This window comes from Bufo bufo, chromosome 2 (genome assembly GCF_905171765.1).
Source record: "Bufo bufo chromosome 2, aBufBuf1.1, whole genome shotgun sequence".
Lineage (NCBI taxonomy): Eukaryota > Metazoa > Chordata > Amphibia > Anura > Bufonidae > Bufo > Bufo bufo.
The window spans coordinates 738213530-738240431 of NC_053390.1; the positions used below are offsets into that span (position 1 = coordinate 738213530).

Sequence of the window (26902 nt, forward strand, 5' to 3'; positions counted from 1 at the left end):
TTTCACTAGGTACAACCGAAACAAATTGCTCGAAAAATATTATATTAGTGGGTCAAGTTGACATTGGCTGCTCATGTCTTCCACGGGGGCCACTACACGGGAAGTGTAGCGTTACATGCCACCTTCCTTATAAAACATAGGTGGACGGCCAGAGAGAGACATCTACTGCTTCTTTGTGTCTTTCTGCTTGGGCAATGGGTCCCCTCTATAATATGCATGTGCGCTAATACGGCATATGGAAAGGGGTTGCCAAGATGATGCAGCCCTTTTAAAGAAAAAAGTCCCAAAGATGAACCAAAAATGGTTCAGAATTAAATTTAAGAGATACAACGCATTTATAGAGTGGAATTTGCTCTGTCTGCCTTTGAACAACCATCCATCTTTTCTAGGAAAACATACATATTCTATTACTCAGGCTCCCTGCTGTAACTGGCGGTATAATCATAGCCGCCTAATAGGATATGTATGCGTCCCTATAAAAGGCCATTATTCACAAGCTATCTCCGCAGCACATTTGTGCCACTAAAAATAAACTGTTTGGCTTAAGCCTAAGAGCTCGGAGGAGAAAAGAGGCAGAGGTGTTATGTCGGAAAGCACACCTCCAGTCATTAAAACCCTGAGAGCTCCTTTCTCCCACTCCAAGTGATGCTTACAGGCTCCAGGATACAGAGATAGGGACAGCACACGTAGATTCAAGTTGTACTTAAAGGGGTTGTCTTCTTTTTACTATTGATGACCTATCCTGAACATAGGACATCAATATCTGATCGGTCAGGGTCCGACTCCTGGCACCCCCACCGATCAGCTGTCTGAAGAGAAGGCAGTGCTCGTATGAGCGCTGCCTTCTCTGCCCTGTTTACCTGCTCGCCCCAGCCATTGCAGTGGTGGGCAGGTGTAATTACAAGTATGGCGTCCCCATTCACTTCTATGGGACAGCTCTCTAGTATCCATGAGGATAGGTCATCAGTAGTAAAGAGCAGACAACCCCAATGACAAATTGGTTTTCAAATATGCCCATCCAGCGGAACCTGTCAATTGAAGTATACTTACCTGCTCCCCGATGCTTGTTTCTAGCTTCTTGAGTTACCCAGCTGTCTTCAATGCCCTTTGGTCCCTGCATGTAAACTTCCGGCACGGACAGGGGTCATGGGCTCCACTGCAGCCAATGACTGGCCGCAGTGGTGACGTATCCCCTAATTGGCACGTGATCGCGGTGATGTGCCTCTTGAGGCAGATTTACTGATCTAAGGATGGAGTAACTTCAGACCTGCTGTCTAGATCTGCACCAGATTTATCACTCAGGCTGAAGGTGGTGCAGGGTAGACACTTTTCTCTGACTCTGCACTAACTATTGGTTGGCTTACGTTTATGCCAGTATTGTGGTGCATAGGCCACCTGCCCATTTCCTTCTGAGCCACGCCGTTTTTCTTGCAAAGTTGTGTTCCCCTGGTGAGCTAGGCACAGTTGATTTTCCTAAACCTAGGTGCAATAGATTGCGCCAGCTTGCCCCAGGTGCACGGACCTTAGTAAATATGGACCCATGTTTTCAAACTATTGCATTATCTAGTCACAGAGACTACTATCAGGTAAATTGGTAGTGTGGGAATGGAGTATACATTTTTTCTGTTCATATGCTAATACATATTAAGGGGGTTGTTCACGCCAGGAGAGGTATTTTACAGACCCCTTTCCCCCCTGCCTTCCCCCAGTGTGGCCCTCGGTGGTAATCATACTTACCCGATCCCCACCACTGGGTTCTGGCTCCATCTGTGCGCTGCGGCTATGAAGGTCCCGGGTTTCCCTGTGTCAACATCCTGATTGATGTGGGTCACTTGACTGCTGCAGCCAATGATTGGCTGCAGTGATGACTTGTCACCCTTGCATCATGTCAGTGGATCAGGTGACATATGAACACTGCAGCCATGACCCACATCATCGTGTTTGACACTGGGAGATCTGAGACCTGCTGAGCCTGCGGGGCAGCAATGGAGCTGGAACCCAGTAGTGGGATCAGGTAAGTAAGGTCTAGTCATGCTGTGAGGTCTGTAGAAAAGGTCCCTAGAAATAGACATATGCATGATTTTTTTTTTTGCATAGATGTGGTTTAGTATAGAACACATGTAATGTACAGCACTGAGTATGGTGAGATCGTGGAAGCCTCCTGTGTGACTGTTCTTGTCTTTTAGATTTCAGCTGTCCCTTTGATTACGTTCTATGATACAATGATGTTATATTTTCTCACTTCTAAACCTTAACCTAACTGTGACTATGAAGTAGGAACCATAGACACCTGTATCAGATACTGCGTCCACCAGAAGATATGTGAAAGGCCCTTGAGTGTACACTGACAATGCAGAAATAGTTCTTTATATCGGCTATGCTAAGCCTGAGCTGCACCACTGAGAGATTCAGTCCCCTTCCAATATCTCTGCCGCCAGATGCTGGGTTGTCAAGCAGAGTGACACCGCCTGATACGAAACATGGTCATTTGTATGAGGCTTTTAGGAATGTTACAGGTCATCTGTCAGCAGATTGTCACCTATGACACTGGCTGACCTGTTGCATATGCTCTTGGAAGCTGAAGACATCTGTGTTGGTCCCATGTTTATATTTGACCACATTGCTGAGAAATTGATGTTTTAATATATGCAAATGAGCCTCTAGGGGCAACGGGGGCGTTGCCGTTACACCTAAAGTCTCAACTCTCTCTGCCACTGCTGCACCCTCTGCACTTTGATCGACAGGGCCAGGCAGTGAGAACATCATCAGTTTGTGGGCCTAGTAACCAAGACTATCAAGTTATGGATGATATGGTTAAATTCATTAACCCCTTATACACCCTTCTTATGGCTTTCATTAATGAGCTTTATTCTAGGGCTCAGTGAACAAGAACAGCTGTGTGAGGGATCGTACCGCCATGGGTTGGGTGCCAGGCTGAAGAGTATTTTACTATTTCTGAACCAGCTTGATACAGTTCTGATATGAGTCTGAGTTTGAAGTGAAGGTTTTCGACAGTTTGTATTTTACTTAATTGAAAGAAAGTGAAACTTTTTAAAAATAAAATCACAAAAAAAAACGCCGGTCTTAATAACCCCGCGCAGTGGCGGTGGATCCGCCAAAGTTATGAAGAAGCATCGGCCTCTACATAAGGCTACTTTCACACTTGCGTTGTTAATTCTGGTTTTGAGATGCGGCAGAGGATCTCAATACCAGAATTAAACGGATCCGTTTTGATTTTGCACATCAGGACGCCTCCGTTCCGTTAGGATGCGGTTGTGTGAAATCAAAATTAAAAAAAAAAACTGATCCATCACTTAATACATTGAAAGTCAATGGATGATTGATATGGTTTTTTAGGCTGGATCCGTCACCATTGACTTACATTATTTTCAGTGACGGATCCGTTTTTTCACCATTGACTTACATTGTTTTCAGTGCTGGATCCGTTATCTTCCATTTTTATGACCGGACACAAAACCGCAGTGTCTGTGTGTCCGGTCACAAAACGGAATGCTGCCGGAATGGAAGACATCCTGATGTATCCTGAACGGATCTCTTTCCATTCAGAATGCATGAGGACTGAACGGAAATGTTTTTTTCCGGTATTGAGATCCTCTGCCTGACCTCAATAACGGAAAACAACAATGCAAGTGTGAAAGTAGCCTAACTTTTGCGCATCCACCGCCGGTCTAAACCTACGCTAGCTTCCTTGCTGTCTTAAATTTAGACCAATTTCTACACCTAAAACAGTCGTAGAAAATGATAAATCAGATGGTCCTGCCGGCTTGTCCCCTTCCGCGCCCACAAAACGCCGCCTTTTTTAGCATGACCTGGCGCCAGCGGGGAAAAGTCGCAGTTTGCAGTGCAAATAACCTTTGCACCACAGGCTGCGCCACATATACAGTAGATCACTTAGTAAATGACCCCCATAGCCTTTTGAGTAGTAGATGAAGAAAGTCTCCTGACACAGTTGTCAGTTTATTCATAAATAGTCAGGAGGAATAATAGAGGAGTGGGATAAGGTACAAATGCTCCGGAATTGCTATTTTATGGAAGATACATTTATATACTAAAATATATTTGTCAGGGGAGGTGACAGTCCTCCTTAAAGGGGTTGACCATTTCATATTAACATTTACAAACGTGCAGGAAGCATAATCAGACTGCGTCATTGTCCCCCACTGCGCTGGACCCTTTTCTAGTATAGATGGACCCTATATACAGTAAGTGTAGTGATTATGTCCCACTAACGGAGGGGTATTTGACTAGATCAGTGGCCTCCATTCAGTATAACTGCACATGTCACATGTACTGCGCATGCACTGGTTACCCATGCTGTGCCCTTGGTAAAAATGATTAAAGGGGTTGTGCAGTAGCGCAATATTGATGACCTATCTTCAGGATAGGTCATCAGTATCAGATGGTCGGGGGGGCTCACTCAGCTGATCAGCAGACGACATGCAGGTAAACTTTGAAGAGGAAGCATCCATCGCACAAGAGCCGCGACCCCTTCAAACAGTTTAGGATAGGTCATCAGTATTAGGGTCCATTCACACGTCCGCAATTTCGTTCCGCATTTTGCGGAACGGAATTGCAGACCCATTCATTTCTATGGGGCAGCATATTCCGCAATTCCGATCCCGAAAAAAATAGAACATGTCCTATTCTTGTACGCAATTGCGGACAAGAAATGGCATTTTCTATGATAATGCCGGTGATGTGGACCCTCAGGCTTCATGCACACGAACGTTGTTTGTTTCCGTGTCCGTTCTGTTTTTTGTTTTTTTTGCGGATAGGATGCAGACCCATTTATTTCAATGGGTCCGCAAAAAACGCGGACAGCCCACCGTGTGCTGTCCGCATCAGTACGTCCGTTCCGTTGCCCCGCAAAAAAAATAGTGCATGTCCTATTTTTTTCTAGTTTGCGGACAAGGATAGGCATTATTACAATGGATCCCCAAAAAAACGGATGCCATACAGAACGACATCCGTTTGTTTTGCGGATCCACAATTTGCGGACCACAAAACACATACGGTCGTGTCCATGTAGCCTTATGCCACTGCACAACCCCTTAAAGGGGTTTTCTCATCTGAAACAATGGGGGCATATCGCTAGGCCTCTTGCACACAATCGTATTTTTGGTCCATGTTCAATCTGCATTTTGTGCAGATTCCACACGGACTCTGAGCCCCCCCCCCCCCCCCCCCAAAAAAAATGGATAGCACACGGATGTCATCTCTAAATTATAGAATTTGTTGTATTCTTGTCCATTTTGTGGACAAGCATAGGCTTTTTGACAGTGGGTCCCACGGAAATTTCAGGATGCACATGGACCCATCCGTAATTTGCCGATTTGCAGTCTGCAAACAGTCGTGTGCAGGAGGCCTCATTGTTCAGAAATACCATAATTGTCCTATTTTATCTCTCCCACAAATACTTGTTCACTGCTCTAATGTGTTATGTGCTTCTACAGGACCATGGTCAGTATTATGTCACAAGCTCCTTTCACTGCAGGCACGATATATGTCTGGTGGACAGCAGGGGGCGCCAGCAGCCTTTCCACACTGTTCAGGCCCTATTCATTCCAGAGAAGAAATATGGAAGGGGGGAGGAGGGGCTGGGAATTATTTCCTGAGTTGAGTGCTGTGAGCTGGAATTAGCTTCCGGCTGCTGAGGCTGGTGCTTCTTGCGTGGGGGAGAACAGGCAAGCAGCGGTGTGGATGGACCAGTGACAGCACCCCAGTCATACAAAGTAAGTGAGCTGGGATGGGTCTGCACTCTGAATGCTGGAGAGGAGAGGCTGGGACCCTTGACCGGACTGGAATACAATGTATGTGTATGGATTGCTTAGGATTGTCCCAGAGATAAGGACTGGGGTTGTGGAATGCAGTCCTGGGAGCGCTGGGTGAGCTGCACGCTGCATTACTGGTGGTGCCTGACTGGGAAATCACACCAGTATGTTCAGAAATGGGATCCACCAGTGACCTTTGTAATTTGCTTTATACTGTCTGACTGTATGGTTACAGTGGAGTAATGATCTGGCTGATTGTGCTGTTACTCTGTACTTCTTACAGTGTGGTATGTCTATGGCAGCGCTAGCACCTCACTGATATGATGTGTATACCTATATACCCTGGTATATGAGACGTGCTGTATACTGACATTATATCATGGTCAGATCCCATGATCCTGGTATATGAGACGTGCTGTATACTGACATTATATCATGGTCAGATCCCATGATCCTGGTATATGAGACGTGCTGTATACTGACATTATATCATGGTCAGATCCCATGATCCTGGTATATAAGACGTGATGGATACTGACATTATATCATGGTCAGATCCAGTGACCCTGGTATATAAGACGTGCTGTATACTGACATTATATCATGGTCAAATACCATGACCCTGGTGTATAAGACGTGCTGTATACCAGCAATATGTCATGGTCAGATCCAGTGACCCTGGTATATAAGACGTGATGTATACTGACATTATATCATGGTCAGATCCCATGATCCTGGTATATGAGACGTGCTGTATACTGACATTATATCATGGTCAGATCCAGTGACCCTGGTATATAAGACGTGCTGTATACTGACATTATATCATGGTCAAATACCATGACCCTGGTGTATAAGACGTGCTGTATACCAGCAATATGTCATGGTCAGATCCAGTGACCCTGGTATATAAGACGTGATGTATACTGACATTATATTATGGTCAGATACCATGACCCTGGTATATAAGACGTGCTGTATACTGACATTATATCATGGTCAGATCCAGTGACCCTGGTATATAAGACGTGCTGTATACCAGCAATATGTCATGGTCAGATCCAGTGACCCTGGTATATAAGACGTGATGTATACTGACATTATATTATGGTCAGATACCATGACCCTGGTATATAAGACGTGCTGTATACTGACATTATATCATGGTCAGATACCATGACCCTGGTATATAAGACGTGCTGTATACCAGCAATATATCATGGTCAGATCCAGTGACCCTGGTATATAAGACGTGATGTATACTGACATTATATTATGGTCAGATACCATGACCCTGGTATATAAGACGTGTGGTATACTGACATTATATCATGGTCAGATCCTATGATCCTGGTATATAAGACGTGCTGTATACTGACATTATATCATGGTCAGATCCAGTGACCCTGGTGTATGAGATGTGCTGTATACCAGCATTATATTGAGACTTAAAGCGCGCTAGCTCGGTTGCCCTCTCCCTGTCTGACTGCTGAAGCAAGGCTTTGGAAGTCTCTGAATCTTCAAATGGCAGAAATGTATGGCCTCAGGGCTGGGAGCATGAAAGTGCACGGTTTCTTCAGCAGATCTTCCGTGCTTCAAACATCCAGACCTGCATCTCTCTTCTGAACACCTTTCATGTAGAGATGTGAAAGGCAAGGTTAACCCTTGCATCGCAGGCATTGGCTCTCGTTCGGGGGCGTATAAGATTCATCAGTGTAACGAAGCCGATGTAGAACTGTCTGCTGAGAATGTCCTTGATGGGTGGCATCCATAGATAGGTGATGTCATGATGGCATAAACTAAATCCTGAATGAAGAGGAGTGTGGGGATTAAATACGATGTATGGGTGCACCTTCCTGACCCATAACTAGGAGGGTCTACTTGCTTTCTGTCATCCATCCTCATACTGCAGAGGGTTCTTTTAGCTGATGTTTCACATACGTTGATAGAACCAGATGAGTCCAGGTAACAGGTTAGAAGGTCTGGGTGTACATGTCAAATGCTGCCTGCTTCCAGTCTGTGCCGCCCGTGGAAAGCCTGGCTCAGGGAGGCGACGTAACCGCACTACCCATTTTCTGATGACACTTTTGTCTGGTAGGCAGGCGTTTCTGTCTCTGAGGGACCATCATGCAGAACATCACAACATACTGCAAAGTGATTATGGTTCTGCAGGGTTAGTCCCTGTATCGCCACTGCTGACCATCTGCTTCATCAGGAGGTCATCTACTAAATGTAAGCCGCCACTAATAATGATCATTTTAGTTGGTAGCCTTTATGATTTTTGAGTTTTCTACAAGTTGGCGATGAAACTGTATGTATGGTACATTCTTAGCGTATAGAGTATACAAGTCTAGTGTGAGTATACAGACCCCCATGACGAGGATTTGTGGGCTGCTGGTTAATTCTAGACAGTCTTACAGTGTGAAGTCATGGTGGAGTGGGAGGTGCCTGGGCACTTGCCGCAGTCTGGACCGCCCACTGGACACTTGTAGCTTCATTTGCATATCAATTCAAATGTTCTTTTCTGTGGCACTGAACCTGTGTCCTAAAGGTTTCAGTCACGTACACTGTGCTGGGAGTAGCTTGATGTCTGCGCTAGTTCCTCACAACAACGCTAAACTATTAATACAGCTACTAAAATATGTCTTTACATACTAGACAAGAAAATAATGCCGAAATAGTCCATACTGCAGCCATTAGGTGTAGGGTTTATTTTCTGCGGTAGATATGTGAGACAAAGTAAAAGCCCATCATGGCATGGAAGGGACAAATTAAAGGGGTTATGCGGTAATAATGCCTGCCTTACTAAGCTAAAGATTCATACTTACCTGGTCCCTAACGCTCTGGTTCTCCGTGCTGCCTTCAGTGTCTCCATCTTGAGGTCACTCTCTTCTTCTGGCACTGCATGGGCATGGTAACAGGTGCCGCTGCAGCCAATGACTGGCCTCAGCGGTGACGTGCTTCAGCGGAGCATGGTCATGTGGTGCGAGAAGAAGAGAGCACGGGGAACTCAAGACGGAGACACCGAAGGCAGCCCGGGGGACCAGAGAGGCAGCGAGGAGGTAAGTATGAATCCTTAGCTTAGTGAGGAAGGCTTCTGGAACTCGGTAAAATTGTATTATTACCAGAGAACCCCATTAAAGGGATTCTGTCATAAGATTTGAGGCCTATAACCTAAACATATGGCCAGGTCCCTACTAATACCCTGAATCCGAAACTGACCTTATTAAATGTGCCTGTGGCTCTATTAGCATATAAAACAGGTTTTTATAACCTGTCATTCACCTACCTAAGGTGTCCAAGGGGACGTCGCTTCATACAGGGTGCCCGGCTGCAGCCATCTCTGTCTGGTGCCCAGCGCCGCCTTCCCACTAGAAATCGCCGCCCTCCCTGTCTATAGCGCCGCCTTCCTCACCTCAGCCCCGCCTCCGCAATCGTCTGGTCCCTCTGCCAGATCCCGCGCGTGCGCACTAGGCATAACCTGAGGGACCGGACGATTGCGGAGGCGGGGCTGAGGTGAGGAAGGCGGCACTATAGACAGGGAGGGCGGCGATTTCTAGTGGGAAGGCGGCGCTGGGCACCAGACGGAGATGGCTGCAGCCGGGCACCCTGTATGAAGCGACGTCCCCTTGGACACCTTAGGTAGGTGAATGACAGGTTATAAAAACCTGTTTTATATGCTAATAGAGCCACAGGCACATTTAATAAGGTCAGTTTCGGATTCAGGGTATTAGTAGGGACCTGGCCATATGTTCAGGTTATAGGCCTCAAATCTCATGACAGAATCCCTTCAAGGCTCAGATTATGGATTTCAATCCTGAAAGCAGCACCTGGATCGGAATACTTTTGTAATTGCATGTAAAAAAAATTATAGCCACGGATTTTTTCACTGAAATCAAACCTGCTGTTTGCTCTTTTTCTAAATTCTTTGTCCTGCTTACTGAGGTGGCCGCACATGCTCAGTTCCATCCTGCCTCCAGCAGCAGCAGAAAGATAATGCCCCCTGAGAAAGGACATGCCCCTTTCTACCAAAGCAATTGTCGCAGTGAATCTAGAGATCTCAGGATCCATGTAAGGTACAGGGCTGGCTCTAGCTTCCTTAGAAAGAGATTGACAAATACTATATGATGTCTGATTTTCCTTTTTTACATCAATCACGGGATAACCCTTTAAAGATAGAAACTTCTCTTAATTGTCTGCTTGGGTTGGGGGGGGGGGGGGGAAGTGACTTATTTGGTACAATTTTCATTCATGCTTTATGAAAAACTAATGGTCAAAAGCTCACATATTGTTTTCTACTAATCTTGGATAAAAGCACATTTTATATGTGTGTAAAGTAGTGTTCCCCAGTCATGTGGCATACTGGTCACATCCAGGGGGTTTCAAGCTGTTGGCATCTCCATCTATGTTGCCAGGTGATGGGGGGGGGGGGGCGACTCCTATATGCGTCGCCTGTACTAGCCTTGCTGCGAGATGTGAGCCTACGCAAGCACACGTTTCCATAAATGCTGGTCATTATATACAGTAGATGGAAGTTATCTCCATGGGTAGTGATTACAAATCTGAAACCTTCAAGGCGCATTGTAAAATTCATTCTCCAGCTCTATGGTTAGTAATTTGTGCTGCCAGTCTCTCTAATATAATAAGACTCCTCGGAGGGAGGGGTAGCTGGTCTGGACTTCCTTGAAGTACCGTAATTCTTTGTCAGCGGATGTCTTGCATTATCGCTAGGACTAGGATTGCTATAGGGCAGCGCACTGTACGACCTCACTGACGTATAGCATCTTTACGGCATCGTGCATTGAGATATTGCTGACTCTTGGTTAGGAGCAGGGCACTTGGCTAATGGAGAACCCCCAACGGATATTAATAGTAGGAATTTATGCCAGAAAAGTGGCCTACAAAAGTTTCAGTTTTGTGCAAAAATTTGTAACTTTTGAGGGGTTTTGCACCAAGTTGTAAATTATACTAGACATCTACCAGCTCTTTGCTAGCATAGATTCCAGTTCTGGCTCACAGACGGCACATTACAAGCCTCGCAGACAGCCCACGAAGTGCCACAATTTGTACTCAGAGTTGTGCCTTGGAATTGCCATATTTTTTGTACTATTAGACACACTTTTTCTTCTCGATCTTGTGCTGCCATCTTCTGGTGCGTCTAATAGTCCAGATGCTGGCATTAGAAGCAGGAGACTCTGAGCTCTGTTACTAACTGACAGGTCCTGACAGTTGTGAGGACACAGCATGTACTAAGCTCCATATCCAGCATCTTTGTGTGATCTGTTCACCGAACTGTCATCAATGAATGGGAAGCATAAAAAACAGCTCCATGTATTCATTGTACTGTGACACTATGAAAGATGTTGTATGCTCTGATTTTCTAATAAAAAATTTGAGTAAAAACAGCTCCATGTAAGTCCATGCGTTTTTTGGGGCGTTTTTTTTAAGATCCATGCCAAAAACCTCCAGGTAAAATGCAGCTTTCTAATGAAGTGAACAAAAAAGACGCATGAAAAATGGGTCAAAAAACGCAAGAAAAAAAGTGTGTTTTTAAGAATAAGTGGTGTGAACTGGCCCTACTTATGATAGTGCTCTGTGGCTAGCGTAGTCAGGGGGCACTGTGATTAAACACTGTGGCTTGCAATGTGATGAGACACTGTGGTTGCCAGGTGGCATTGAGACTGGCATAGTGAGAGGTAATTATGGCTGCTAATGTGATGAGGCAATCTGGCTAGCAAAGTCAGGGGGCACTGTGGCTGGCAATTTGATGAGGAATCATGGCTGGTATAGTCAGGGGGCATTATGGCTTCTAATGTGTTGAGGCAGTGTGGCTGGAAAATCAGGGCGCACTGTGGCAGGAGATGTGATGAGGCACTGAGGCTGGCATAGTCAGGGGGCACTGTGGCTTGCAATGTGATCAGGTACTGTAGCTGACATAGGGGGCATTACGGCTTCTAATATGATGAGAACTGTGGCTGGGATAGTCATAGGGCACTGTGGCTTGCAATGCGACGAGGCACTGTGGCTGGCAGAGACAGGGGGCACTGAGACTGACATAGTTAGGTAGCATTATGACTGCTAATCTGAAGAGGCACTGTGGCTGGCAAGTCAGGGTGCTCTGTGGCAGGACGTCATGAGGCACTGAGGCTGGCGTAGTCAGGGGGCACTGTGGCTTGCAATGTGATCAGGTACTGTAGCTGACATAGGGGGCATTATGGCTTCTAATGTGATGAGGCACTGAGGCTGGCATAGTCAGGGAGCACTGTGGCTGGCAGTGTTATGAGGCACTGACTTTTGTACTGTGTCTATACCATATCAACTGTATATCACCCATAGGATATATACAGTAAAAATGATTGTGGATGACTCTTATAGATCAGTGCATCTCCTAGTTCGGAAAATATTGTAATGTTGCATTTACTCCAGATGCCCCATATTAATTGGGAGCAGCATATAATACACTGGTCGTGCTCCCAGGTCAAAGACGCCTGGATGATACCTTTTGGAAATGTCTATTCAGCATTCAGTACTAAATCTAGATTATTTACTGTGTTTGTCCCATGTATGTAAAGTGACACTCTCCACCTCTGCCTGACATCAGCCACCATTGAGCAGCGCTGTCAGAGTGTATATTTGGGATGAGAGCAGTTTTATACAAGGCTATGCTATATGGCCACATGGCATTTCACGTGATGTGTATGGCAGGGCTGGGAATCAGTGAAAGTAAGGTGAAGAGAAACGCTTGGTATCTTAAAACACTTGGATGTAAATGGTGTTGGGTGGCACCACCATTGAAAATAGGATTGAAGTAAGGTGCCCATGGGTGTTTTTCCTCTAAACACACCACCCTTTGTGGTCAGGTTAGAAGTGACTGGTGCTGGAGGTGGCGGGGAGGGGGTATGGGTGTCATACCTAATTAACCTTTATTTGTAACCAAGCTGGAGGAGACACTCCAGGGGTATTAGTGGACAAAGGCATTATGTGACCTTTTAAGGACCGTCACATCCTGCCCGGACTGGACCCTAATGCATTTTTCGAAGTTCCTGATTTTCTTCCGCACATAATATCAAGATATACGGTAATTAACAACCAGAAACACGTTTATTTCTTAGAGAATTTTCTGAAATACCGTAAACACCTGCAAATACAACTCACAAGTGTGAAATGTTTCAATATTCTTTCAGTTTGTTTCTTAGATATTGGAGGTGTTGTTTCCTCACATACAACCCCTTTAAATAGGACCCCGTCCTCCCGTCTTCCCATTGCCCATAAAAATAACTGTCATATGGACAGGAGGACAGCCACTTTAATGTGTATGGAAAAGCTAGATGACAACCATATGGCTGCCATAGTAGCTCTTACATGGGCTGTCACCCACCTAAAGGGGTTGTCCCATGAAAAGTATGGATTTGGATTTGAATACTTTTGTGATTGCATGTAATTAAAAATGTAAATGTTCATTCCGTCTTTCAATTGCTACCAGCTGTATCTACTGTTAGAATCCGTGGCATTTATAAGGATGAGCTACAGCAGAAAGGATACACTCTCTGAGAAAGGACATGCTCCCCTGTGCTGCAGCAGAAAAGATACACCCTCTGATAAAGGACACGCCTCCTCCCCTGCCAGCTAGAAAAAAATCTAAAAAATTGAAAAAATTAAAAAATTTAAGCAATTAATTGGGAGATCTCTGGTCCCATGTTAGGTACAGGGCTGGTTCTAGTTTAGTTAGACTTAAACAGCAATACGAATCAAAGGAGCCTACGAGACAGCTGTATGGTGACTATATTAGCTGCAACAAAGCATTTATAGAAGAAATAAATAACCACATAGAAAGTAATAGAATATTACATTTTCTTATTGAAGAAAACATCTGAAAACTTTATATTTACTGGGATTTTTTCATTTAAAGGGAAATCCTCCTCGAAGAGCCACTGTCAGCATGATCAACCCTATTAAACCAAGCATAGTGCCTGGTCGGGTTAATCATGCTGATTAAAATTATACCTTAGTTATCATTGTAAGTTGCAGTGCTCCCAAGATATTATTATGCTAATTAGCTTGTTCAAGGAGAACAGGGGGCTGGAAGAAGGCTTGGAGCACTGCTATAATGCTTTTTCTTCTGTGCACGCCCCCTTTTCTTTTGTTGACAGGGCTAGACATGTCATCCAGCCCTGTATTCAGATATTCGGACACCCCCAATATCATCCTTATGTAAAAACGTCTTGAGGACCTCCAAGAAGAAAAAACATTGTTGACAGAGTTGTCCTATCATGTAATAAATAGTCATTTGTGGTCCAGTGGTGTGGAACCACTAATAATGGCAAGTGAGTCTATTGTGTTAGTGTGTCAAGGTCAAGGGAGAGAGGGCTGTACGGGCAGGAGAGAATACTCACCTCATGATCCTCCCAGCAGCCGCTGGCACCTCCACTTGCTGGGGGACTGACTGGGAGGATCTTGAGGTGAATATTCTCTGCTGCCCGTACAGACCTCTCTCCCTTGTGCTGATACTCCACTGCCACCAATGACTATTTGTCATCAACATTTATTTTTTGAGGAGCTCAAGGTCTGGATGACTCGTCTAGCCCTGCAAAACAAAGGGTAGAAAACCTGCACAGAGGAGATGGGCGTTGGTATAGCAGTGCTCCAAGCTTCTTCCAGCCCCTTGTTGCTCTAAAATGCTAATTAGCATAATAATAAAAATACTAATATCCCGGGAACCCTGCTACGTACAAAGATATGGTTTTAATTAGCATTATCAACCCGACCAGGCAATATGCCTGGTTTAATATAGTTAGTCAATCTGACAGAGGCTCTTTAAATAAATATCACACATGGTATGACCTAGATTTTTGTACAGCGTGTCAAAGTTAGCTTCTGTTTCCATTTTGAACACTATTTAATTCCAACAGGAAATTATTGGGAGTTTTGCAAAAAGCAGGCTAATGGCATAGATCCACATAGACGCAGCTCCCAGGGCAGAACTATCACACGCATACATTCCTAGGACCTTAGAATTGATGTTATATTCTGGAGGCCTTTTTGGAGGGGATTTTTTTTTCCTTCACCCCATTACTAATTTATTCCATAATATCACAGCGAAACATGACTTGTATGTAAAGCTATTTAATGAAGCATTACCTCACTGCCCCATGGCAGCACTGAAAAACTGTGAAGGCAGGAGACGGCCGCTGAAATGTAGCACGGGGTGAAATTGTCTTGTGAGCAGGAGGGGAAGCTCTGACGTCTGTGATGTTAGGTGCAGGCAGGAAACATTCCATGCCTTAGACATCTGACATGACGTCTTCATAGAAATGAGGTATATGTTTTTAAGAAAAATGTATCTATCTATCTCATACCTCCCAACTTTTTAGATGTTTAAAAGTTTCACACTCACTGTGTGAAAGATCTATTTTTCCTGCCTATCTATACACTTCAGTAGTTTTTTCTTACGAAATAGCGTAAAAATAATCTAAATATAGAAATTTCTAAAATCCCCAAAAAATTTTGAGGTGGGGAATAGTTCTTACAGAATCCTAATATTTAGTTTCCGTGTCTGAAATCTTTTTTTTTTATTTGACGTGTGATGTTTGCGGATTGATTTTAATAAAATGTCTATTTCCATGTTTTGCCAATCAGATTGTGTCCCCTCAGCAGGCAGCCATTGAAGATGCTCGTCTTCACCCCATATTCTTCTTCCCATTATCTTTCCCTCTACAGAGACGTCTGGGACACCCATGCCTGCTTTTAAGTGCCTTAACAGCCTATGGATATTGTTATAGTCACATACCATAGGTGTGGATTCTATAACATCTGTTATCGGGATTGAACTGTTTGTTCCCGATAATTGCCTGCACATCAGAAGAGGTGAGAGCTGCATTTTCATGCAGCAGTCACCTTCACTGTAGAGAATTATAGTTTCTGGGCAGCAGATCGCTGTTTACACAGGACAGTCTGCTGCCCAGAAACAATGATTTCGGTGGCCACAATGATGCTTTAACCTGTTAGTTTATCGGGTGATTAGCGGTGATTTTACACAGGGCAATTACTAGGAATCAGCATTTCTCGGAACATACCTTCTCGATAAATGGGGCCTTAAAGGGGTTGTATCATCTCAGACAATGCAATATGCCCCCATTGTCTGATAGGGGTGGGTCCCACCACTGGAACCCACGCCCATCTCATAAACAGAGCCAGCAAAGTCCCGGAGGGCACACCGCACATGCGCAGGTGCCCTCCGTTCACATCTACGGGGTCGCTGGCTTGGCTATTTCCGTCGGCTCCATAGAAATAAATAGGGGCGGTGGCCGCGCAAGTGCAGTGCGCTCTCATTCATTTCGAAAATAGATGAGTGCACCACTTGACTATTTTCGGCGGGCCAATAGGAAGGCTTGGTGGTGGCTGGACCCGGCACCGCTGGCCACCACTTTACCAGCCTCGTGTTAGGTTTCATTTTAGAGATAGGTGTGGGTCCCTCCTAGCAATATGCCCCCATTGTCTAAGATGGGAATACCCCTTTAAGCCATAATCTGTTTGGCACTGGCTATACAGAGGACCCCTGATTTACATGCTTAACCCTGTAAAGAAGGTATGGATTTTGCTGCTGGCGAATCGTCTGTGACAGAGTGGTAATGTAGTCAGGAATGGAGTCAGGTCTTGTCACCAGGGTAGTGGTCAGGATGTGACAGGCTAGAGGATGAGATAGGATAGGAACATAGTCATGAACAGCGGAAAGGGTCAGAGACAGGAGTAGAACAACAGGTACCAGGCGAACAAAGGCAAGGTAGAAATGATATCCAGGACCAGGAAAGGTGAGTAACAGAGACAGATGAAGGCCCCTATACAATTCCAATTTGCCTCTGTACAGCTGAGGTTTGGGCCCCTTTCACACGACCAAAGGGTCTCCGTGCCACAAGCACTGACTGTGTGAACTCTGCATCTGGTGTGGACCCATTGACTTGAATGGGTCCTCAATCCGTGAGATATGGCAAAAGAATGGACATATCCTATCTTTTGTGAAGCAGAGTCATGCACCCGGAAGCCCATGTAAGGGTTTCTGGGTCCATATTTCCGCTCCACTAAAGATAAATGTGGTACTATCGTTTGGTGTATCTTGCGGATCGCTGACCCATTAAAGCCAATGATGCAGAGTTCACACAGCCGGTGTCTGGGTTTTGCTGACCCGCAGTTTGTGGTCCGCAACACAGGCACGGAGGCCCTATGGTCATGTGAATGGGGCCTTATGGGGATGAAATGCAGCCATGTGGATGAGGCCTTTTGCTCTATAATCTAGTGGTTCTGATAAGTATATACTAACTGTAATTCCCTAGTACACAAGCATAGGTTCACCAAGAAAATATCAGACAAATTAAAGCTGATCCTTTACTTGCTGGTTTGTAGGTTTTTCACAGCTTTTCTGTATCAGTATGCATTCTGCTAAAAAAAAAAAAAAGCTTTCTCAATAACTAAATAGCTCTACTTTAATCTGGGTTATTTTATTGATCAAACCCACTTTCTAATTGAAAATCAATATCTGCTTCTTACATAGTGACATAGTTTATAAGGCCGAAAAAAGACATCTGTCCATCCAGTTCGGCCTGTTATCCTGAGGAAGGCAAAAAAAAACTGTGGGGTAGAAGCCAATTTTCCCCACTTAAGGGGAAAAAATTCCTTCCCGACTCCAATCAGGCAATCAGAATAACTCCCTGGATCAACGACCCCTCTCTAGTAGCTATAGCCTGTAATATTATTACACTCCAGAAATACATCCAGGCCCCTCTTGAACTCTTTTAGTGAATTCTCCATCACCACCTCCTCAGGCAGAGAGTTCCATAGTCTCACTGCTCTTACCGTAAAGAATCCTCTTCTATGTTTGTATACAAACCTTCTTTCCTCCAGACGCAGAGGATGTCCCCTCGTCACAGTCATAGTCCTGGGGATAAATAGATGATGGGATAGATCTCTGTACTGCCCCCTGATATATTTATACATAGTAATTAGATCTCCCCTCAGTCGTCTTTTTTCTAAAGTGAATAACCCTAATGTTGATAATCTTTCAGGCTACTGTAGTCCCCCTATTCCAGTTATTACTTTAGTTGCCCTCCTCTGAACCCTCTCCAACTCTGCTATGTCTGCCTTGTTCACTGGAGCCCAGAACTGTACACAGTACTCCATGTGTGGTCTGACTAGTGATTTGTAAAGTGGTAGGACTATGTTCTCATCACAGGCATCTTTGCCCCTTTTGATGCAACCCATTATCTTATTGGCCTTGGCAGTAGCTGCCTGACACTGGTTTCTACAGCTTAGTTTTCTGTTCACTATAATTCCTAGATCCTTTTCCATGTCAGTGTTAGGGCTCTTTCACACTTATTGTCTTCTTTCACACGCGTTATTGTCTTCCGGCATAGAGTTCCGTCGTCGGGGCTCTATGCCGGAAGAATCCTGATCAGGATTATCCTAATGCATTCTGAATGGAGAGTAATCCGTTCAGGATGCATCAGGATGTCTTCAGTTCCGGTACGGAACGTTTGTTGGCCGGAGAAAATACCGCAGCATGCTGCGCTTTTTGCTCCGGCCAAAATCCGGAACACTTGCCGCAAGGCCGGATCCGGAACTAATGCCCATTGGAAGGCATTGATCCGGATCCGGCCTTAAGCTAAACGTCGTTTCGGCGCATTGCCGGAGCCGACATTTAGCTTTTTCAGAGTGGTTACCATGGCTGCCGGGACGCTAAAGTCCTGACAGCCATGGTAAGTGTAGCGGGGAGCGGGGGAGCAGTGTACTTACCGTCCGTGCGGCTCCCCGGGCGCTCCAGAGTGACGTCAGGGCGCCCCAAGCGCATGGATCATGTGATCACATGGACACGTCATCCATGCGCATGGGGCGCTCTGACGTCATTCTGGAGCGCCCCGGGAGCCGCACGGACTGTAAGTATACCGCTCCCCCGCTCCCCACTACTACTATGGCAACCAGGACTTTAATAGCGTCCTGGGTGCCATAGTAACACTGAAAGCATTTGGAAGACGGTTCCGTCTTCAAATGCTTTCAGTACACTTGCGTTTTTCCGGATCCGGAGTGTAATTCCGGCAAGTGGAGTACATGCCGGATCCGGACAACGCAAGTGTGAAAGAGCCCTTACCCAGTGTGTTACCATTTTAGTATGTACGGGTGACTTGCATTATTCCTTCCCATGTGCATAACCTTACATTTGTCAGTGTTATACCTCATCTGACACTTCTCTGCCCAAGCCTCCAATCTTTAAAAACTGTCCTTATCTGAACAATAGCTATCATTTGGCAGCACATCAGTAATTGGAATAATAAACTATGTTCCCCTCAACTTTTCAGAAATGTAATACTGTAGATTATAAGGTTCCTGGTTATTTATTTGATGATATCACCTTTTATAAGGTCAGGCGTTCCATACAGAATGATTACCAGATACTTTATCCTAACATAAATCATTCCTGCTTATGTGCTTTGAGCTTTTGCAATGGTTGATGCATTTCCATTGTATTCTGCCTTTTATGCTTATACTTTGGGGTATGTAACACTATATGACCCTATTTATCCACCGCTATATTGTGTTCAGCTACGATCAGTAATATCAGAAAGCCGCAGGCAAAGGTTAGAGAGGGCAGGCGGAGAGAAAGGCTCTGAGCAGGAACCTTGGAGTGACCCTAGACAAGTTCATCCATCTTGATGTCGGAGCAGCTCCACCTTTTACACCCTAGTGCATGTTGGCATTGACATCATTGATCCAGATGTCTATCTTAATTTCAGCTCAGTGTTTACAGTCTCTGTTGTCAATTCATGGTGCAGACAGAAATTTGAGAAAGTTATATATTTTGTGGCTCTGCTCAGATAGTTGAGAATTCAGAGTTTTAATCGGCTGAACACAACCATCGGTCACTATTTTGAGGGGTGCTGATCCCATATGTCAGATATCACACGTACAGCAGTGCCGACCATTTGCTTTCTACAAAAAGCTACATCAACTGACTTCTGAGGCCACTGGTTGGCTGCAGCCTTTCCTGCACCAAGGAAAGCAGACACCGTAGAGTGGAGCGAAGCATGGCGTAGTAAGCAGCGGGGGAGAAAAGTATGTTATCATACTCACTGTTACTGCTGGACTTTTTATTTAACCCCTTTATAGCTCTTTTACATGGGCCGTGGCTCAGAACATTCCTGATAAATGACCAGTGTAACGTTGCCACCGTGCACACTACAAACAAGCAGACTTTGGGTGTCACATCTTTCAGGTGGCTACAAAACTCCTTTGGGGACATTTACTAAGGGTTTTACGCCACAAAAACACGCAAATTGTGCCGTGCACCATATTTACACCATCATTTCCAAATTTTTAAGCTTCTCACCAGTTTTCTGAAGTGGCAAGAAAGAGGGTGGGGTTTAGCACAGTCTGCCGGATTTACTATAACTTCCACCATCCCCTGGCTGCTATAGACTTGAGCTTCTGGCGCACAGAGGGGTAGAGGTGCGACTTATTTATTAAGAAGCATTTGTCTTCTAATAAATTAGAAGCATCTTACTCCAGCGCAGGGGGATCAATACTGGTGTATGGGAGCACCAGCCTTGATAAATCTCCCTCCTTGCTTGTTAGCAGCACCTCGACCTGAACAGGGACGTGCTGCCAAAAACAATGAATCTGTATGGGGACAAATGATCATCGTAACCATCATTTATCCTCATACATCAACGACTATTGCGCATGTAGATCAGGAAAGACCTTCCTCATTCTTGATCATTGCCCACTCTGTCAGCCTATGTAAAACAGCCCTTAGGTTCAAGGCTATGTCAACCTTCACAGCCTTTTTTCTATAATCCCAATGCTTCTAAAGCCTGGATTACACTGCCTGATTTTTCTTATGAATGCTCACTAGCGATCACCTGGCAGTGTAATACTGCCGCCAGTTGCCCGATGAACAAGCAAACGCTTGATCATCAGGCAATCCAAATCTTTTTACATGTTAAAAAATTTACGTTTGCAGGCGGCAGATCGTAGTGTCTAATAACGATCTACTGCCAGCAGACCACTATAAACAGCGGGGACGAGCGATGGCCTAGCGATCACTCCTACCAGTGCTACAGAGGAGATCACTGCATGTAATAGCAGAGGCCTCCTCCGCTAGCAAGCAGTTCCCTCCCGACAGTCATCTGCCACATTGGGCTGTGTAATACAGCCTTAAAGAGGACCTGTCACCGCTCCTGACATGCCTGTTTTAATAGCGTCATGCTTTCCCCATGTAATAACAATTCTGGAACATCTATTCTTGTAGCTCTATGTTGTGCCATTCCTTTATTTTTTTTTAGTAGACGTTATGAATAAATTGCTAGCAGTCTGCAGTAAGGGTACAGAGGGGAGGTAACCAGTTGGGGGTGTGTCCCTGCACAGACTGATGACAGCACTGATTGGATAGAGTGAGACTGTGCAGGGACACACCCCCAACTGGTTACCTCCCCTCTGTACCCTTACTGCAGACTGCTAGCAATTCATTCATAACTTCTAATAGAAATAATAAAGGAATGGCACAACATAGAGCCATAAGAATAGATGCTCCAGAATTGTTATTACATCGAGAATGCATGGAGCTATTAAAACAGGCATGTCAGGAGCGGTGACAGCTCCTCTTTAAGATGAAACATAAAGTAACATTGTAATAGGTTTTAATGAAAATATATTTTGGTTCTACAGCTCTTATAAAGACCATGGTTTGTTGTCTGTTACTGCAGAGACACATAGGACCAGTAGAAATAATCCAATTCGAATTAGTAATTAAAACTTATTGCCAAGATGCATTGGGACAATAAAACATGGGATTGCAAAGCTGGATGTAGCCTGTGAGTGTTCCTCCAATATGTTTTCAACATGCTGAAAAATATTTCATGGGCAACATAGGGATGCGTCTTCCTCTGAAATAGTATTACACGCAGTGGTGAAATGTCGGCAGCGATTCTTTGTGCAGAGAGTTGTCAGGAGCAGGCTCAGAATAAACAGGGTGTTGTCTGCATACTGTTATCCTCCAAATGAGTAAAAAGTGACAGTTGTGTAGCACAAAGCAGCTCCTGAAAGATCTCCCGCAGTCCTCAATGTAAATACTGCTGGGACTGTAAATCCTGTGGGGTCCCATACATGTCTATTGTCTGTGTGTTGTCACTGTAATCACAACATGTTCTGTCTTTTTACTGCACAGCCATAGTGGGGAGAGCATGATTTGGATTTGGAAAGTGGTATGCCATTAAACACTACACAGTGGTCCTGCATATGAAGGAGCCTGGGAGCGTTTACCAGAATGCAGCGGAGGTGCCATTCATTGTATGGGTATTTCATGGGTATGATAAAAAGGTGGCAGTCGATGCGCACAGTTTCTGCTCACGTCCAGACATATGGTCTGTGAATGCCATTATACGGGAACGGGAAGGGTCATATCGAACAGAGAAGCCATTGTATTGAGCTGCAAAATCAGTTCTAGCTGGGTTCAGATCACATTTTTGTCACACATGTAATGTGTAATGTATATGTGGGGAAAAAAAGGATGAAAAACATAGGGGATCATTTATTAAACAGAAATACGCCTAAATTAGGTGTATTTCTGCCGCAGATTGCGACGCAAAGGTCCTTTGCGCCGCAGTCTGCAACTTCTCCCTGCTCACGCTAGTTCTACAAAAGTAAGCATGGCGGGGAAGGGACCAGGCCGGTATACCCGTCTTATTTACCCTTTTCTACGCCTGTTTTAGGCATAGAAAATGGTCTAAATGTAAGACAGCAAGTAAGCTGTCTTACATTTAGAAGCGGCCGACGCCTCTACATAACTGTGGCGGATCCACCGCCAGTGGAGGCTTTATTAAGACAGGTGTCTAAAACTCCGGTCTTAATAAATGTTTCCAATAGTGTTGTGCACTTCCCATCCTGCAGACAGATCTGCTTCAAATCCCCGTCCAAAAAAAACTCAGTCTGAATCTAGCCTTAGGCTTCCTTCTCACATACCTGTAGTTTATTTATGGCTTTTATTTCAGTTCATAAGAAAATGCCATAAATTTCAGGCCTTGTCCACATTTCCGTTTTTCACTGACGTGTGCCGTCTGCATTTTCTGAGGACAGCACATGTACCCATTGATTTGAATGTGTCTGTTCACATATCAGTATTTTTTTACTGACCGGGTGGAACATGGACACTTTTTTTCACGGACATCAAACTGACACGGAAATGTGGACGAGGCCTCTGTGTTTTATTTTGGGGGTGAGTGTTATTTTTTATTCAGACAATTTTCATCATTGCCTTTATTGAAGTCCTATTGAGAAGCATTTGGGACATTCCTGAAAAAAAAACTCTACATCCACAGATCCTAAAAAAAAAGTTAATTAGTATTCCCCTCTCAGAAACTGATGCCATAAATACCAGATAGGGGCCTTCATCGTCTGAGATGAAAATGTCCCTTTAAGAAAACCCCACAAGATCATTGTTTGCAGTGTGTTTTATAGTTCACACAAAACATAGAAAACACCAGAAAAAGACACAGCATTTTTTCCCAGAAATGCAATGCGTCTGTTACGTCCTTTTTTGATGCGGACGCTCATTGTATACATGCCCTCTCTGTGACTGTTTGATATTTTATCAGCACAAAACACAAAAGCATTCCATAAATTCTCCTGGATCGGATGACTAGACCCTACTGCAGCCAGCGTGATACTGCCCCTCACAGACAGCCAGATGTTGCCCACATTTTATCCTTTAACTTGTGTCCTTTATGGAGGACTTTTGTTTTTTTGTTTTTTAAACTTCTTTTATTAACAGGAAATAAAATTACTTTTAGTTTTAGTTACTGGTTAATAGAAAAAAAATGCATGGATCTATAGGAAGATTTCCAAATCTCATAGTGACCAGAAACTAGATGGATTGTAGGCAAGCCAAAGATTAAAGGGGTTCTCCGGGAATTAATAAAATGAAAATACTTAAATATTACTTTATAATAAATATATTTCCAAATACCTTTCATTTATTATGGCTCGTTTTGTCGGGGAAGCAAAATGGCCGCTGTCCTACTAGTACACACAGAACCTGTCCTAATCACACAGGAGGACAAGTTACTTCACAACACTGAGGTAAACAGCTGCCTCATCCTCCTCTCTGCTCTACACTAAGCGATCAAAAAGGCGTATGCCCCCCAAAATAGTACCAATCTAAGTCACCTCATCCCGCAAAAAATGAGCTGCTACCTGAGACAATCGCCCAAAAAATAAAAAAAACTATGGCTCTCAGACTATGGAGACACTAAAACATGATTTTTTTTGTTTCAATATGATATTGTCTTGACAGAGGGTAGGGATAAGTGCAGCCCTAAATTCCACCCCACCTCTGCCCCTGCCTACTTGCACGGCCCGTCCTAACCGACGGCGTACAACTTGGCGGCAGTCCCTCGCTTAGATATGTGCAGGGGCCGAAGAAGATAACAGAAGTACCGTAACAGAGTCAGACAAGCCAAAGTCAAAGCCAGGAGGTCACGCAGGTACACAGGGAGCAATCCAATAAACGAAGTCAAAACACAATCCGGAGTCAGAACCCAAGAGGTCACGTCAATACCAGGGAGGTCGCAAGGTCGAGGTCAAAAACAGAGCCGAGGTCCAGAACACACAGAAGGCACAATATGAAAATGCTGGTGAGGGTAGCAAGACCATTCACAGGCAACCTGTGGCTAGCAGGCTGCCTGTTTAAATAGCAGAACAAGTGGGTCACATGACGTGGCCAGCGTCACGTGACCCAAATCCAGCCCAAACCACCTGAGCGCCAATAAATTGTGATCGGCGCTCAGCACCTCTTTCAGCAATAAGGATGCCGGCAGCACTGAGGAGGCGTGCGCGGCCGAGTCCTCCCCGCCCCCTGTTCCCTATGGAGACGAGGACGCAGCCCGTGTCCTCGGTCCTGCACAGATGCGGGATGCCGGCGACGCCGCAAGGAGGAAGCGCGTCGCCCGCTCCCCGTTACAGATATCATTGTGTAAAACTTAAATAAATAAAAAAAAGTAGACATTTTAGGTATTGCCACGTCCGTAACGACTTGCTCTATAAAAATATCACATGACCTTACCCCTCAGATGAACACCGTAAAAAAAAAAAACATTGTCAAAGCCATTTTTTGTCACCTTACATCACAAAAAGTGTAATAGCAAGTGATCAAAAAGACATACGCACCCCAAAATAGGGCCAATCAAACCGTCATCTCATCCCGCAAAAATGATACCCTACCTAAGACAGTCGCCCAAAAAATGAAAAAAAAACTGTGGCTCTCAGACTATGGAGACACTAAAACATGATTTTGTTTTTGTTTCAAAAATGATATTATTGTGTAAAACTTAAATAAAGTATACATATTAGGTATCGCTGCTCTATAAAACTATCACATGACCTAACCCCTCAGGTGAACACTGTAAAAAAATAAATTAAAAACTGTGTAAAAAAAGCAATTTTTTTGTCACCTTATATCACAAAAAGTGTAATACCAAGCGATCAAAAGGTCATATGTACCCCAAAATTGTACCAATCAAACCGTCATCTCATCCCGCAAAAAATGAGACTCTACCTAGGACAATCGCCCAAAAAATATAAAAATTATGGCTCTCAGAATATGGAGACATTAAAACATAATTTTTCGTTTCAAAAATGCTGTTATTGTGTAAAACTTAAATAAATAAAAAAGTATACATATTAGGTATCGCCGCATCCGTAAGAACCTGCTGTATAAAAATAGCACATGACCTAACCCCTCAGATGAACGCCGTAAAAAAAAAAAAAGGGTGTAAAAAAGCCATTTTTTGTTACCTTAGATCACAAAAAGTGATCAAAAAGTCATATGCACCCTAAAATAGTACCAATCAGACCGTCATCTCATATCGAAAAAAAATGAGCCCCTACATAAGACAGTCACCCAAAAAATAAACTATGGCATTTAGAATATGGAGACACTAAAAAATCTTTTTTGAAAAATGCTTTATTATGTAAAACTGAAACAAACAAAAAAAGTAGTCATATTTGGTATTGTCGTGTCCGTAACAACCTGCTCTATAAAAATACCACATAATATAACCTGTCAGATGAACATTGTAAATAACATAAAATAAAAACTGTGCCAAAACAGCTATTTTCTGTTACCTTGCCTCACAAAAAGTGTAATATAGAGCAACCAAAAATCATATGTACCCCAAGATAGTAGCAACAAAACTTCCACCTTATCCCGTAGTTTCCAAAATGGGGTAATTTTTTTGGGAGTTTCTACTCTAGGGGTGCATCAGAGGGTCTTAAAATTATCCCAGTGAAATCTGCCTTCCTTTGTTTCTGTGCAATGCCGTGTGCCCGTACAGCAGTTTACGACCACATATGGGGTGTTTCTGTAAACTACAGAATCAGGGCAATAAATATTAAGTTTTGTTTGGCTGTTAACCTTTGCTTTGTTACTGGAAAAAGTGGATTAAAATGGAAAATCTGCCAAAAAAGTGAAATTCTGAAATTTCATCTCCATTTTCCATTAATTCTTATGGAACACCCAAAGAGTTTTAAAAAGTTTGTAAAATCAGTTTTGAATACTTTGAGGGGTGTAGTTTCTAAAGTTTCTGACAAAGTGACTTCAGACCTGAACTGGTCCTTAAAAAGTGGGTTTGGGAAATTTTCAGAAAAATTTCAAGATTTGCTTCTAAACTTTTAAGCCCTCTAACGTCCCCAAAAAATGAAATGGCATTCACAAAATGATCCAAACATGAAGTAGACATATGGGAAATGTAAAATAATAAATTTTTTGGGGGTTATTACTATCTGTTATAAAAGTAGAGAAATTGAAATTTGGAAACTTTTGGCTAATTTTTCCAAATTTTGGGTAAATTTTGTATTTTTTGTAATAAAAATTAAATTTTTTGACTCAATTTTACCACTGTCATGAAGTACAATATGTGACGAGAAAATAATCTCAGAATGGCCTGGATAAGTAAAAGCGTTTTAAAGTTATTACCTCATAAAGTGACACATGTCAGATTTGCTAAAAATGGCCTGGTCCTTAAGGTGAAAAATGGCCGGGTCCTTAAGGGGTTAATTAATGCGGAGAGCGTCAG

The 26902-nt window shown here is 43.9% G+C and overlaps 1 protein-coding gene across 5 annotated transcripts in view; it reads left to right on the forward strand.

The window, feature by feature from the left end:
• The first annotated feature begins 5661 nt into the window (after window positions 1–5661).
• The window catches only part of APBB2 (amyloid beta precursor protein binding family B member 2), a 349600-nt gene continuing 328359 nt past the window's right edge, over window positions 5662–26902 (forward strand). For 4 of the 5 annotated variants that reach the window (XM_040418935.1, XM_040418940.1, XM_040418941.1 and 1 more), the window contains exon 1: window positions 5662–5753. The gene's annotated coding sequence lies outside the window, so the exon portion shown is untranslated. Of the gene's footprint in view, window positions 5754–5776; window positions 5832–26902 lie in introns of those variants that run through there. The other variant, XM_040418937.1, reaches the window with a different exon arrangement.